The sequence below is a fragment of the Gadus chalcogrammus genome, chromosome 16 (assembly GCF_026213295.1).
Source record: "Gadus chalcogrammus isolate NIFS_2021 chromosome 16, NIFS_Gcha_1.0, whole genome shotgun sequence".
Taxonomy (NCBI): domain Eukaryota; kingdom Metazoa; phylum Chordata; class Actinopteri; order Gadiformes; family Gadidae; genus Gadus; species Gadus chalcogrammus.
In genome coordinates, this window is record NC_079427.1 from 27,467,232 (window position 1) to 27,483,072 (window position 15,841).

At 42.4% G+C, this 15,841-nt stretch overlaps 1 protein-coding gene across 1 annotated transcript in view; it reads left to right on the forward strand.

Moving 5' to 3' along the window:
• ttn.1 (titin, tandem duplicate 1) overlaps positions 1-15,841 on the forward strand; it is a 253,662-nt gene that overhangs the window by 40,675 nt on the left and 197,146 nt on the right. The gene's annotated exons all lie outside the window — the stretch shown is intronic.

Here is a 15,841-nt window from a genome sequence, read left to right on the forward strand (position 1 = left end):
TTCCCTCAGTTTCTTACCATTTGTTAATGTGACTCTTTAATACAGGTGGAGCAATTCCTTCATCATTCATTAAGAAATTAACCAGCATTCAGGAGATCTGGGCCTCACATGTAACCTTTGAGTGTAAAGCAGCTGGCTCTCTGCCAATATTCGATGATTGGAAAAAAGGAGGCAAGAGGAGCCATGCAGAAAATACCATCTTATTGCAGCTGAGACTCAGTGAGAGCAATGACACAGGGGAATATTACTGTAGAATAATTAACCAAGCAGGGAGTTGTGTATGCAGTGGAGTACTTACAGCTAAAGGTTAGAACTTATTAGTTTAATCTATTTATTCTCTGTTTAAATGTCGATCGGCTTTATATAATGTCTTTTCTGTGTGGGTTTCGGTGCCACCCAAATTCATAGATTGACCGGAATCTCAGAATGTGCTTCAAAACTCTTTTGTCCATCTGAGGAGTATGTTTGAAGGAACTCCTCCTTTCACTGTTAAATGGTTTAAAGACAACATCAAACTCTTCAGCAGTCCGTCATGTGTCATCAAAACAAATTCATCCTCTTCTACAATAATCCTTCACTCTGTTGGAGCATTGCAAATTGCGATTTATTCTTGTCAAGTTACCAACCAAGCAGGCACTGAGAAATGTGCAGCAGAGTTGATTGTGAAAGGTTGGACTTTTCTTTTTTGTCCACCTCCACTGAATTAACTATTTTTCTTGATTTAACTTATTCCATTCCACGGATCATGCCCCCTCCAAGTGACTTACCATGCTTCCTTTGCAGCCTAAACTGCAAAATATTCTTTCGGTATCTCATTCTCAGGTCACATCTTCTGTTCACCCATTAGACAAAGTCTGGATTTCTCCCATATTAACTTCTTGTTTTTTTTACCTTGCAGAACCCCCTCAGTTCTTGGTGAAGCTACCTCCCAGTACGTTTGTAAAGCAATGCGAGAGCCACCGCTTTGAGTGCAAGACGAACAATGCAACCTCTATAAAACTATGCTGGTACAAAAATGACCAAAAGCTTACCGTGGGAGACAACTATAATATAGGATTTGCTGATTCTACTGCATACCTTAAGCTGCGTACCACAAGTGTTGAGGATAACGGAGTCTACACCTGTGAAGCGTACAATGATGCTGGTAATGCAAGCTGCAGCACTGTACTCACAGTTCAAGGTCAGACCCTGAATCGACTCATCATGTAACCCTGTTTTCTTCGTGTGGGATTCTGTAAAGAATTGAAGGAGCATGAAAGTCGAAGACTGACGATCCCTATGTACAATATTTTAATGAAGTATCCTCGCTGTGTTCACATTTATGATTTGAAATTCCTCAAGCATGGAACATGGATGTCTCATTGTGTTGGAAAGCATGATTCTTTAAAACACAAATATTTATCCCAACCACTGATGAAATGACCTACAACTTGTGGCATGATAGGAGCTACATTCCCATTTCAGTAAATGCCCTCCATCACTAATGATGTCGACTGATTCTGTCTGATGTTATTCATGCATGGATTGAACACAAGCATGACAATCTTTCTTCCCAGTGTGCAAACAACACTGCTTGACAAAGAACATCACCCTTGTTAACAGCGTTATTTTACTTTCTAGAGCCTCCATCTTTCATTAAAATGCCGGAAATACTGGAAGTCGTCAAAGGAAAAGATGGTAGCTTGCACTGTGAGCTGTACGGAACTCCTCCTTTCCAAGTGAACTGGTACAAAGAAAAGAGAACCTTGAAGGAGAACCATAAATACCGCATGGTCAGTGAAGGAGCTTCGGCTGCTCTTCACATCATGAAGCTAGACATGACAGACGCTGGTTTATATGAATGCAGAGTAACAAACAATGTAGGAAGTAACACCTGCCATGCCACCGTTAACTTGAGAGGTTTGTACTATTTCCAGCAATTACCAGCAGGGACTCTTACAATTATGCCAAAACCTTGATTCAAATCATCTTCCCACGCCAACATATTTTCTTTATCAATCATCCAGAACCACCATCTTTCGTCCAGAAACTGGCGGAGCAGTCGATAAGAGCTGGTCAGCAACTCACGCTGACAGCTAAAGTTAAAGGCTCTGAACCTATTACTGTGTCCTGGGTTCAGGACAAGGATCACATCCTCAGGGAGGGTGAAAACAGGATTATCAGTTATCTTAATGGTGAGGCCACCCTCACAGTTCCAACAACAGACCACACCACATCTGGTAAATACACCTGCCAGCTCAGGAACGACTCTGGCCTGGCCGAGTGCGTCTCGCTGGTCACTGTTCTAGGTCTGTATACCATTGGACTTCATTACACTTTAGGTCAAGCATATTATCTTATAGGATCAAATTATTTTTACCTGTTCTTTCATAATTTCTAGAACCTGCTGCTATTGTGGATTACCCTGAGACTTTAAATGTGAAGTCAGGAGACAGTGCAGCTCTTGAGGTATCGGTATCAGGCTCAGCAGAGCTCAAGCCCAGGTGGTTCAAGGACAACCAAGAGCTGTCTACCAGCACAAAGTTGAAGTTGTCTTTTTCAAATAAAGTGATGATTCTGATGATTCAACCTGCTGACAAGGCAGATACAGGAGTGTACAAGCTAGAGATCCAAAATAACATTGGGAAAGCATCCTGCAATATTAAACTCTCTGTCTCAGGTCAGTATACATCACATCTTTAGTCTAATTATCATCCAATATGATTCCATCCTGATGATGTGCCAGGACATATTTGAAAGCAAAGTATTTTTGTATAACAGATAAGATGATTCCAGCAACATTCATACGGAAGCTGAGAGACATTAATCTAGTTGCTGGTCGACCAGGAGAGATGGAGTGTAAGGTGGCTGGTTCAGCTCCTTTCACCACCACCTGGTTCCACAATGGCCAGGAGATCAAGGGTTGCCCAAGCTTTGACTTAAGCCTCATTGATAACACATGTAAAATCAAAGTTCCAACTGTCCAGTTGTCTGACTGTGGGAAATACACCTGCAAAGCTACTAATGCTGCAGGAAGCAGTGAAACTAGCGCTTTGATGACTGTCAAAGGTTTGTAGTTAAAGTATAGAAGGAATCACCATGGCTGAAACATATTTTAATCCACAATGGGATCTCCTGCATACCAGAAAGGTCAAATGTATTTTACAACACTTCCTTTCTTCAAATTAGAATCTCCCTCTTTTCTGGAAACACCTGACATGAAAGAAAGTCTCCCTGGAAAAAATGTCACGTTCTCGGCCAGAGTGAAGGGCAGTGGGCCTCTCAAGGTGAGATGGTTCAGGGGAGCTAAAGAAATGCTCCATGGAAGGGGCTGTGATGTTACCCTGAAGGAGGGTGTAGCTACTCTTGTGCTGAACGCTGTGGAGAAGAGCCATGCAGGGGAATATACCTGTCAGGCCATCAATGATGCTGGGAAGGAAAGCTGCTCATTCATCATGTTTGTAAAAGGTTGGTTAGAATTACAATTAACCTGAGAAAATGTATTCTTTTTTTTGTCAGCGCCTGCTTGTGAATGAGATATTACTGAAACTAACCAACATTATTACTTTACCAGAACCGGTTCACTTTGTGAAGAAGCTAAGGAACATTTCCTGTGAGAAAGGAGTGCCTCTGAGGCTTGAAGTCACATTTGCTGGCACCCCCCGGGTGGAGGTGACCTGGTGGAAAGACGGTGACTTAATTTGGGCTTCTTACCAGTACAACGTCATAAAAACAGACACCTCTTGTGTCCTGGAGGTCCTCAACAGTGACAAGATGGAGGCAGCTGGAACATACTCTTGTAATGTTGACAACGGAGTTGGAAGTGACAAGTGTGAAGCTCAAATCTCTATTTTAGGTAAAACTTTACAAGTCTTGGTCTACTAGTAGTTTAAACATTCAATCATTACTTTATCCTCCCGGCTAAAACTAACCACTTCATCTGTTACTGTAGAACGACCTTACTTTGTTGAAGAATTGAAGCCATCAGAAGTATCTGCCGGTGATGCCCTTACCCTGAGCTGCCGTATCGCAGGAACACCTGACATCTCAGTAGCTTGGTTTAAAGCAAACGGAAAAATATGCAAGTCCTATACTTGCTCAATGGACTTTTCAAAAGGTGTTGCCACTCTGAAATTGAGTAAGACAACCACATTTGATGATGGAGAATATATCTGTAAGGCTGAAAACCGGGTGGCATCTGAATCCTGCAGGTGCATAGTAACTGTTAAAGGTGATGCTCAAATCTTCTACCTAAATATTCACTGATTACTGCATTACTAAAATGTTCTGCCCAGTAGGAGGTGAGACAGGACACAGTAGATGGGACAATAGATGAAACAAAAGACCAGTAGTACTATACAGAAGAAGTCTTACTAATGCCACATTGCTCTTTAATACCTAACTAACCTTGCTTCTCTCATCAATGCTTCTCAGAGAGCCCGTTCACTTAATCGGGAAGACATTCATTTCTTAGTAGGTCAACCTCTTAAACTAGTGTGCAAGTACAGTGGAAGCCAGAGGGTCCAAGTCACCTGGAAGAAAGACGACAAGATGATCTGGGTGTCATACCTGTATAATGTCCTAACTACCGACTCCACCTGCTCTCTGGAGGTCCTCTACAGCGACCGCCCAGCAGCTGCAGGGAAATACTCTTGTGAAATTACTAATGGTGCTGGAAGTGATGTCTGTCACGCTCATGTTAGTCTAGGTAAAGGCAAAAGCACTGACCTGCCAACAGCTTTCCATTCCTCTGCTAACCTCCTCAGTCACTATCTCCATTTGCTCAAGTGGTGCATGATTACCATCAAGAGCATGCTTCCAGAGAATATCAAAACTAGTCTCTTGACAATCAGAAGTTCATGTCCTTACACTACTTTGAGGATGTTGTGGAGATACAGTTCGCTGCACTTCTAGGATGGAACTGGAAGAACTCCTTGACTAGTTGTCTTGTTTCGGCCTTTCATCAAAACCAAAACAATGTTTTAGGGCACTGAAAACTGAGCTTTTGAAAAAGTCTTTCCAGGGTGAAAATGTTTTAAACCCTTTTCTGTCATTTTCTATTGACCGGTGAAACTCAGCTTTTTGAAAACACTGACCTCATGTCCTTGAATTCGTCCATGGCAATTCAGAGCAACCTAGAAATAGCTAATCATTACTGCGCCTTGTGGAGGCTTATCATATACTGAACACAATACTTTTTGTTCCACATCGCCATCAGACTTTCAATGTACACCTTTACCAAACTTTAGAATTGGCCCAGCTGAAAAATGTACTCAATGGTTAGACTTCCTGACCCCTACTGACCCGGCAAGCTTATCTGAGAACTACCAATAGTTATTGCGTTCTCCAGTGGATGGTATATGGACCTTCTCCTAACGATATTTTGTTAAACAGATGGTGTGAACAAAAACTCCAGAATGAAAGGAACAAATAAGCTTATAAAAAATACCCACATTCATGTGGACTGGCCTTAGAACGTGATGATGGGTTAACCTAGCTTCTCCTGATGAGAAACTACAGATAAGATCTCTGATAAGACCAAGGCATTCCATACTGTAGAGGTCTCAGCGTTAATGCTGACTAACGGCACATTGCTCATTAATACCAAACTAACCTTGCTTCTCTCATCACTGCTTCTCACAGAACCCGTTCGCTTCATCAAGAAGTTGGAGGACACTAGTTTTAGAGTCGGTCAACCTCTGAAACTAGTGTGCAAGTACACTGGAAGCCAGAGGGTCCAAGTCACCTGGAAGAAAGACGACAAGTTGATCTGGGCATCATACCAGTATAATGTCCTAACTACTGACTCCACCTGCTCTCTGGAGGTCCTCTACAGCGACCGCCCAGCAGCGGCTGGGAAATACTCCTGTGAAATTACTAATGGAGCTGGAAGTGATTTCTGTCAGGCCCATGTCCGTCTAGGTAAAGACAAAAACACTAACCTGCCAACAGCTTTCCATTCCGCTCCTATCCTTCTCAGTCACTATCTCCATTTCCTCAGATGGTGCTGGTTACCCTCATAAGCCTGCTTACAGAGAATAACACAACTAGTCTCTTCAGTATTGGAACATTTTATCAATCATTACTATAAAATAATTTTTACCATTTAGGGATCTTTCTTTCAATACAATGTCGAAAGCACCGATGATAATCAGAAGTTCATGTCCTTCCCCTACTTTGAGGAGGTTGTGGAGATACACCTCACCGCACATCTTAGATGGAACTTTAAGAAATCCTTTGCTAGTTCTAATAGACCTAGTACATACGTACCCAAGTATTTTTCAATATCACAGTATTTTGGCCTTTCAACCAAACTAAAACAATGTTTTAGGTAATTGAAAACTGAGCTTTGGCAAATGTCCTTCAAGGATGGAAATGTTTTCAACTATTTTTTTCAGTGTGTATAACTCAGCTTTTGGAAAACGCTGACCTCATGTTCTCAAATTTCGTCCGTGGCAACCTAGTATGACTTAATCATTGCTGCCCCTTCTGGAGGCATATAGATATACTGATCTGAATACTTCTTATTCTACATCTCCCTCAGATTTTCAATTTACAACTTCACCGAACATTAGAAATTGGTGCAGCTGAAAAACATGCTCAATACGCTCTAAACGGTTAGAATTCCTGCACCCTACTGCCAGTAAATCTTATCGGAGTACTTCCAATAGTTTTTGCATTCTCCTATGGACTGTGATATTTTGTTAAACAGATGGTGTAGACAGGTACCTTTTTCAAGAATGAAAGGAACAAATAAGCTTTAAAAATTACCCATAGTCATGTGGACTGGCCTTAGAATGTGAGGCAGGGCTAACCTTGCTTCTGTTGGTTCTCTCAGACACCAGTCTATCAGTCTGATAGGACCAAGCCATTTGATACTTCAGTAGTCTCAGGGTTAATGCTGACTAACACCACATTGCTCCTAAAAACGTAACTAACTTTGCTTCTTTCATCACTGCTTCTCACAGAGCCTGTTCGCTTTATAAAGAAGCTGGAGGACGCTCGCTTTTTAGTAGGTCAACCTCTGAAACTAGTGTGCAAGTACACAGGAAGCCAGAGGGTCCGAGTCACCTGGAAGAAAGATGACAAGATGATCTGGGCATCCTACCAGTATAATGTCCTAACTACTGACTCCACCTGCTCTCTGGAGGTCCTCTACAGCGACCGGCCAGCAGCTGCAGGGAAATACTGCTGTGAAATTACTAATACAACTGGAAGTGATGTCTGTCACGCTCATGTCAGTCTAGGTAAAGGCAAAAGCACTGACCTGCCAACAGCTTTCCATTCTTTTGCTTACCTCCTCAGTCACTATCTCCATTTTCTCAGATGGTGCACGATAACCCTAATAAGCCTGCTTACAGAGTATAACTAAACTAGTCTCTTCAATACTGGAAAGATAAAAATCTTTCCAGTATTGACCTTCGGTTAAAGTCACCTTCACCTTTTGCGACGGTGTGATTTTCAATCTGCACCTTCACTGAACTTTAGAAATCGGTGCAGCTTAAAACATGCTCAATACACTGTGTTTGGATACACAATGTTTGGAGTTTTTGCCCCCAACTGACGGGGAGAGCTTATCGGAGTATTTTAAATTGTTTTTGCATTATTCTATGGACAGCAATATTTTGTTGAGCAGATGGCGTAGAAAGGACCTTTTTCCAGAATGAAAGGAGTAAATAAGCTTTATAAATAAGCATACACATGTGCAGGGCCGACGGACTGCGGGGGAAAGTGAGGCAGTCGTGGGGGGGCCCAAGGCAGAGGGGGGGCCCATGGCAAAAAAAAAGAAAAAAGAATTTGAATCATACACCAGCCCATAGTGTTAGGAGTCGCACACGGCCTCGTCTCCCCCCCCCCCCCCCCCCCCCCCGTCAACAATTGTTCTCTACCCCCCCCCCCCCCCCCCCGTCAACAATTCAGCGCAGGGGGCTGGTAGGGGGAATTCGGAGGTGGGTCTGTCTGCGTCCTGCAAGACGGAGGCGTAACTTGTAGTAGGAGGCGTAACATGTAGTCGGAGGAGGCGTAACTTGCACTAGGAGGCGTAACATGTAGTCGGAGGCGTAACTTGTAGTCGGAGGCGTGTCTCGTACTTTTCTAAATCGCGGAAGTGATCTGTATGTAGCAGTGGTGCGCGGGTACATAAATGACCGCAACTCGGACCTAAAATATTAGGCCTTAAATTGACTTACCGTCATGAATATCGGAAGACCCGACTTCAATGAAGATCTCGTGTGAACCCTGATTTACAACGCTTTTTGTTTACCGCGATTTAGAAAAGAACAAGTTACGCCTCCTAGTACAAGTTACGCCTCCTACTACAAGTTACGCCTCCGTCTTGCAGGACGCAGGCAGATACTATTGGGAATTCGGGGGGGGGGGCCATCAGTACCTCTTGTATAGGGGCCCAGGATTTGGTGCAACGGCCCTGCACATGGGTTTAGAAGGTGGTGCAGGGCTAACCTTGCTTCTCTCAGTGAGGCAGTTTAGCAGTCTCTGATAGGACCAAACCATTCTATACTCAAGTAGTCTCAGGGTTAATCCTGACTAACATCACATTGCTCTTTAATACCTAACTAACCTTGCTTCTCTCATCACTGCTTCTCACAGAGCCTGTTCGCTTCACCAAGAAGTTGGAGGACACTAGTTTTAGAGTCGGTCAACCTCTGAAGCTAGTTTGCAACTACATTGGAAGCCAGATGGTGCAAGTCACCTGGAAGAAAGACGACAAGATGATCTGGGCTTCATACCAGTATAATGTCCTAACTACTGACTCCACCTGCTCTCTGGAGGTCCTCTACAGCGACCGGCCAGCAGCTGCAGGGAAATACTCCTGTGAAATTACTAATGCAACTGGAAGTGATGTCTGTCAAGCTCATGTCCGTATAAGTGAAGCCAAAAGCACTGGCATCGCAAAAGCTTTCCATTCTCCTGCTAACCTTCTCGGTAACTATATCCTTTCCTCAGATGGTGCTTGATAACCCCCATAAGCCTGCTTACATAGAATAACAAAAATAGTCATGTCCTTCCACTACTTTGAGGATGTTGTGAAGATACACTTCACTGAACATCTAAGATGGACCTCAAAGAAATCCTTGACAAGTTGTGTCATGCCTTTCATCCAAACTAAAACACTGTTTTAGGTCATTGAAAATTTAGCTTTTTGAAAAGTAATTTCAGGGTTGAGATGTTATAAAAAAAATGAATACATTATTGTTGACCGGTGGAACTCAGCTTTTCAAAAATGTTTACCACCTGCCCTCGAATTTGTCCATGACAATTCAGAGCAATCTAGTGTTACTTAATCATTATTGCCCTTTGTAGAGGCATATAAATATACTGAACCCAATACTTCTTAGTCCACGTCTCCCTCAGATTTTCAATGTACACCATACCCGAACTTCAGAAAATGGCGCAGCTGAAAACTTGCTCAAAACGCACCAAATAGTTAGACTTCCTTCCTTACTGACCGGGCAAACTTAACGGAGTACTTCCAATACTTTTGGCGAACCCCTTGGATAGAGATATATTGTAAAACAGATGGAGTGGACATGACAATTTTTAAAAACCGAAACTGACAAACTGGTTTTGAAAAAATACAAGTACCACGTGGACTAGCCTTGGAAGGCAATATTGGGCTTGTCCCTCTATCACCTGGTGAGACAGTATAGCAGTCTCCGATAAGACGAAGCCATTACATACTGTCGTAGTCTCAGGGTTAGTGCTGACTAATGCCAAATTACTCATTAATACCTTACTAACCTTGCTCCTTTCATCACTGCTTCTCACAGAGCCTGTTCGCTTCATCAAGAAGCTGGAGGACACTCGCTTTTCAGTGGGTCAAGCTCTGAAGCTGGTGTGCAAGTACACTGGAAGCAAGAGGGTCCAAGTAACCTGGAAGAAAGACGACAAAATGATCTGGGCATCATACCAGTATAATGTCCTAACTACTGACTCCACCTGCTCTCTGGAGGTCCTCTACAGCGACCGGCCATTAGCTGCAGGGAAATACTCCTGTGAAATAACTAATGAAATTGGGAGTGATTTCTGTCAGGCCCATGTCAGTCTAGGTAAAAGCAAAAACTCTGACCTGCCAACAGCTTTCCATTCCTCATCTAACCTGATCATAAGCCCCCTTACAGAGAATAATTAAACAAGTCTCTTCGATACTAGAAACATGAAAACATCACTACTGTAAACGCAATCTTTAACAGTTAGGAAATCTTTCCTTCAAAGTAATGTCTAAAGCAAGGATGACGATGAGAAGTTCATCTCCTTCCACTACTTTGAAGTTGTTGTGGAGATACACTTCCCTGCACATCTGAGATGGAATCAGTAGAGATCCATGACGATTTGTCTTAGACCTACTCGTGTGCATTTAATTATTTGAAAAATGTATTGTTTCATTGTGTTTTGGCAATTCATCCAAACCAATACCAAGTTTTCGGCCACTTCAATCTGAGCTTTTGGAAAACTCCTTCTAGGGTGAATAAATCTTGAATACTGTTTTCTGTGTAATAGTGTGGACTGGTAAAACTGAGCTTTTGGAAAATGCAGACCATCAAATTACTGCAAAGCAATTCAAGGCTACCTGAAATAACTTAAGAATTTCTGCGCCTTGTGAATGCATATAGATGTATTGCTCCCTATATTTCTCAGTCCACATCTCCCTCCTCGTTTCAATGAACCTTCAAAATGGGGCAGCTGAAGAAGATGCTCAATATGCTTCAAATAGTTCACTATTCCGTCGCTACTTACCTGGCATGCCTATCGGTATGCCTCGGACCGGTTTTTACATTCCCTATGGACAGAGATATATTTTTTTATGCAGACGGTGTGATGTGAATATTTCTGATAACTGAAACGGACAAATAAGCTTTAAAAAATAAGCACATAAGTTTGGACAACCCTTAGTAGGTGATGCCTGGCGTGTCATTAATCTCCTCGTGAGACAGTACAGCACTCTCTGACAGGATCAAGCCATTCCATACTGTAGTAGTCTCAGGGTTAATGCTGACTAACGGCACATTGCTGTTTAATACCTAACTAACCTTGCTTCTCTCATCACTGCTTCTCACAGAGCCTGTTCGCTTCATCAAGAAGCTGGAGGACACTAGTTTTAGAGTCGGTCAACCTCTGAAGCTAGTTTGCAACTACATTGGAAGCCAGATGGTGCAAGTCACCTGGAAGAAAGACGACAAGATGATCTGGGCGTCATACCAGTATAATGTCCACACTACTGACTCCACCTGCTTTCTGGAGGTCCTCTACAGCGACCTGCCAGCAGCTGCAGGGAAATACTCCTGTGAAATTACTAATGCAGCTGGAAGTGATTTCTGTTACGCTCATGTCCGTCTAGGTAAAGGCAAAAGCATTCACCCGCGAACAGCTTTCTATTCCTGTGCTAACCTCCTTAGTCAATATCTCCATTTCTTCAGATGGTGCATGATAACCCTCATAAGCCTGCTTACAGAGAATAATGTAACTAGTCTCTTCAATACTTGAAACATAAAACAATCATTACTGTAAACAAAATCTTTAACAGCTAAGGAATCATTCCTTCAACATAACTCCTGAAGCACAATGATCAGAAGATGTTTCCCTTCTAATACTTGGAGGATTTTTCGGAGATACAGTTCACTGCATGTCTAAAATGGAACTGGTAGAGATCAACGACTAGTTGTCTTTGGCCTAGCCCCTAAGGATCCCGGTATAAGAACTCATTTATTTGTCTTGGCCTTTCATCGGATCAAAAAACAATGTTATAAGTCGATGAACTCTGAGCTTTTGGAAAATAACTTTAAACAGTGTAGGAGTTTTTACCTCTATTTTCTGTGTGTTAGAGAGGATCTGTGACAGAGATTTTGGAAAATATTGACGACATGGCCTCGAGTTTGTGCATGGCAATTTAAGGCAACCTAGTATTATTAATCATTACTACGCCTTGCAGAGGCATATAGATATATTGAGGTCAATACTTCTCAGGCCATATCTCCATCTGGAGTTTCAATGTAAACCTTCACTGAGCCTGAGAAATGGTGCATCTCAAGAAGAAGTTCAATACTCTCGATATGGTTCACCTTGTTTCTTCCTACTGACCTGGCATGCTTATCTTTACTCTTCCAATTGTTGCGCAATCCCTATGGACAGATGTTTAGTTATACAGATGGTGTGACGTGAAGATTTCTGAAACTCAAATGAACAAATAAGCTTTAAAAAAAAAACGTGTGTTTGTGTGGACTACCCTTAGTAGCTGATTCTGGGCATGTTTTTGAGTCTCATAGAGAGAAAGTATTGCAGTCTGTGATAGGACCAAACCATTCCCTACTGTAGTAGTCTCAGGGTCAATGCTAACAAACGCCACACTGCTCATTAATACCTAACTAACTTGCTTCTCTCATCACTGCTTCTCACAGAGCCTGTTCATTTCATCAAGAAGTTGGAGGACACTCGCTTTTTAGTGGGTCAACCTCTGAAGTTAGTTTGCAAATACACTGGAAGCCAGAGGGTCCAAGTCACCTGGAAGAAAGACGACAAGTTGATCTGGGCGTCATACCAGTATAATGTCCAAACTACTGACTCCACCTGCTCTCTGGAGGTCCTTTACAGCGACCGCCCAGGAGCTGCAGGGAAATACTCCTGTGAAGTTTCTAATGAAGTTGGAAGTGATGTCTGTCACGCTCATGTCCGTCTAGGTAAAGGCAAAAGCACAAACCTGGCAAGAACTTTCCATTCCTCTGCTAACCTCCTCAGTAACTATCTACATTTCCTTAGAATGTGTATGATATCCCTCATAAGCCAGTTTTCAGAGAATAATGCAACTATTCTCTTCAATGCTGGAAACAAGAATCAAACACTACTGTAAACATGACTTCCAACAGTTAGGGATTCTTTCCTTCAATGTAACGTCTGAAGCACAATGATCAGAAGATGTTCCCTTCCAATACGTGGAGGATTTTGTTGAGATACACTTCACTCAACGTCTAATACAACTACACAATTCCATACTGTAGTAGTCTCAGAGTTAATGCTGACTAACGCCATATTGCTCATTAATGCCTAACTAACCTTGCTTCTCTCCTCACTGCTTCTCACAGAGCCCGTTCGCTTCATCAAGAAGTTGGAAGACACTAGTTTTATAGTCGGTCAACCGCTGAAACTAGTGTGCAAGTACACTGGAAGCCAAAGGGTCCAAGTCACCTGGAAGAAAGACGACAAGTTGATCTGGGCGTCATACCAGTATAATGTCCTAACTACTGACTCCACCTGCTCTCTGGAGGTCCTCTACAGCGACCGGCCAGCAGCTGCAGGGAAATACTCCTGTGAAATTACTAATGCAACTGGAAGTGATGTCTGTCAAGCTCATGTCCGTATAAGTGAAGCCAAAAGCACTGGCATCGCAAAAGCTTTCCATTCTCCTGCTAACCTTCTCGGTAACTATATCCTTTCCTCAGATGGTGCTTGATAACCCCCATAAGCCTGCTTACATAGAATAACTAAAATAGTCATGTCCTTCCACTATTTTGAGGATGTTGTGAAGATACACTTCACTGAACATCTGAGATGGACCTCAAAGAAATCCTTGACAAGTTGTGTCATGCCTTTCATCCAAACTAAAACACTGTTTTAGGTCAATGAAAATTTAGCTTTTGGAAAAGTAATTTCAGGGTTGAGATGTTATAAAAAAAATGAATACATTATTGTTGACCGGTGGAACTCAGCTTTTCAAAAATGTTTACCACCTGCCCTCGAATTTGTCCATGGCAATTCTGAGCAATCTAGTGTTACTTAATCATTATTGCCCTTTGTAGAGGCATATAAATATACTGAACCCAATACTTCTTAGTCCACGTCTCCCTCAGATTTTCAATGTACACCATACCCGAACTTCAGAAAATGGCGCAGCTGAAAACTTGCTCAAAACGCACCAAATAGTTAGACTTCCTTCCTTACTCACCGGGCAAACTTAACGGAGTACTTCCAATACTTTTGGCGAACCCCTTGGATAGAGATATATTGTAAAACAGATGGTGTGGACATGACAATTTTTAAAAACCGAAACTGACAAACTGGTTTTGAAAAAATACAAGTACCACGTGGACTAGCCTTGGAAGGCAATATTGGGCTTGTCCCTCTATCACCTGGTGAGACAGTTTAGCAGTCTCCGATACGACGAAGCCATTACATACTGTCGTAGTCTCAGGGTTAGTGCTGACTAATGCCAAATTACTCATTAATACCTTACTAACCTTGCTCCTTTCATCACTGCTTCTCACAGAGCCTGTTCGCTTCATCAAGAAGCTGGAGGACACTCGCTTTTCAGTGGGTCAAGCTCTGAAGCTGGTGTGCAAGTACACTGGAAGCAAGAGGGTCCAAGTAACCTGGAAGAAAGACGACAAAATGATCTGGGCATCATACCAGTATAATGTCCTAACTACTGACTCCACCTGCTCTCTGGAGGTCCTCTACAGCGACCGGCCATTAGCTGCAGGGAAATACTCCTGTGAAATAACTAATGAAATTGGGAGTGATTTCTGTCAGGCCCATGTCAGTCTAGGTAAAAGCAAAAACTCTGACCTGCCAACAGCTTTCCATTCCTCATCTAACCTGATCATAAGCCCCCTTACAGAGAATAATTAAACAAGTCTCTTCGATACTAGAAACATGAAAACATCACTACTGTAAACGCAATCTTTAACAGTTAGGAAATCTTTCCTTCAAAGTAATGTCTAAAGCAAGGATGACGATGAGAAGTTCATCTCCTTCCACTACTTTGAAGTTGTTGTGGAGATACACTTCCCTGCACATCTGAGATGGAATCAGTAGAGATCCATGACGATTTGTCTTAGACCTACTCGTGTGCATTTAATTATTTGAAAAATGTATTGTTTCATTGTGTTTTGGCATTTCATCCAAACCAATACCAAGTTTTCGGCCACTTCAATCTGAGCTTTTGGAAAACTCCTTCTAGGGTGAATAAATCTTGAATATTGTTTTCTGTGTAATAGTGTGGACTGGTAAAACTGAGCTTTTGGAAAATGCAGACCATCAAATTACTGCAAAGCAATTCAAGGCTACCTGAAATAACTTAAGAATTTCTGCGCCTTGTGAATGCATATAGATGTATTGCTCCCTATATTTCTCAGTCCACATCTCCCTCCTCGTTTCAATGAACCTTCAAAATGGGGCAGCTGAAGAAGATGCTCAATATGCTTCAAATAGTTCACTATTCCGTCGCTACTTACCTGGCATGCCTATCGGTATGCCTCGGACCGGTTTTTACATTCCCTATGGACAGAGATATATTTTTTTATGCAGACGGTGTGATGTGAATATTTCTGATAACTGAAACGGACAAATAAGCTTTAAAAAATAAGCACATAAGTTTGGACAACCCTTAGTAGGTGATGCCTGGCGTGTCCATAAATCTCCTCGTGAGACAGTACAGCACTCTCTGACAGGATCAAGCCATTCCATACTGTAGTAGTCTCAGGGTTAATGCTGACTAACGGCACATTGCTGTTTAATACCTAACTAACCTTGCTTCTCTCATCACTGCTTCTCACAGAGCCTGTTCGCTTCATCAAGAAGCTGGAGGACACTAGTTTTAGAGTCGGTCAACCTCTGAAGCTAGTTTGCAACTACATTGGAAGCCAGATGGTGCAAGTCACCTGGAAGAAAGACGACAAGATGATCTGGGCGTCATACCAGTATAATGTCCACACTACTGACTCCACCTGCTTTCTGGAGGTCCTCTACAGCGACCTGCCAGCAGCTGCAGGGAAATACTCCTGTGAAATTACTAATGCAGCTGGAAGTGATTTCTGTTACGCTCATGTCCGTCTAGGTAAAGGCAAAAGCATTC